Genomic DNA, 1,296 nt, shown 5'->3' with positions numbered 1-1,296 from the left:
TTCTGCGCTACTACAAACGAAATAAATGTTACTACATTCAACTACATACGAAGATCTTTCAGAAAAAAAAAAAAATATATATTTGTGCAAGTCGGGTGCCAAGTTCTCAAAGCCCAATGCTTGACCCTTTCGAGGACCAAGACCACAAACAAATTGGACAAGGTTGCCGCAGTATGCTTGTTGGACTGCCTTATTCACATCTACGCCAACTTCAATCACGCGATTGACGAATTCTAAATATAGATTTTCCAGCAGTTCTTCCTGAGGTAACTGATCCTGCAAATTGTGATATGATCTGAGGCAGAGAATCTCTTCGTCAGCCGTGCATAATTGTGAGAACTCCACTAGTGGATCCTGCATCCTTCTCGCCAACGAAATAGCCTGACGTAGCAGCTCCGGATAATCCCGAAACTCCGAATTCCCTTTGTTACTATTGGCGTAGATCTTGGCGAGTTCGTTGTCGCATATCTCCACCTGGATATTAGGAAACTGTTCTTCTTCCGACAAATGCGTGATACACTCCTTGATATCAGCAGCGATCATCATTGCTTCCCGAGACTCGCCAGCCACCACGATCACATGTGGCTTTTTCGTGGCTATAAAGTTCTTTAATGCTAGTAAATCGGCCTCCTTCAGCGTTTTCTCGCCTTCGCGATAACTGTTCTTGCGCTTCATCAGATGCGATAAACGCAGGTAATCCGTACATTCTCCATCTGCCACGATCAAACAGGTAAAAGCTGCCTGCGAATAATCAGGCACGTAAGACAAGCCCATGACGCGCAGGCCTTTACTGGTGTCCCATTCTTCATCCTCCTCTTCGGGAAACTCACAACTGCACGGCGCGACCTTGATCCAATTGTACATCTTGCGGCAACACGAGCGCATCACGCATTCCTTCGCCTCAGCGATTAAATTCGCGCGCAACTCTTTCTTTAGATGTGGTATTACCATGCGATTAAGGGCGATTTCGACGCTGCCTACACGCAAGGCATTCCAATCTTGTACGAGTTTGCTGAACTCATCATGGCAATAGAGCTGCTTCATTTCATCGACATAGTTATTGCTGGTGTTGCCCTCAATAGCATCACTGAGTGTAATCGTAATGAGTTTGTCCTCCTCAGCAATCATCAGATTTAAGAATTGAACGCCTACTAGATCACGCACCGGCTTGTCTTTCAGGTATTTCATTGTGTAGATTGGATGATTCTCGTCGATCTCTTTAAGGACGTTCTCCGAAAAATCCATTTTCTTTAGATTTTTCTGAAACTTACAGAATAAGCTTGTTTTAGTGTTCTG

This window comes from Trachymyrmex cornetzi, unplaced genomic scaffold, assembly GCF_001594075.2.
Source record: "Trachymyrmex cornetzi isolate Tcor2-1 unplaced genomic scaffold, Tcor1.1 scaffold2258, whole genome shotgun sequence".
NCBI classification, from domain to species: Eukaryota; Metazoa; Arthropoda; class Insecta; order Hymenoptera; family Formicidae; genus Trachymyrmex; species Trachymyrmex cornetzi.
This window is presented reverse-complemented; position numbering follows the sequence as displayed.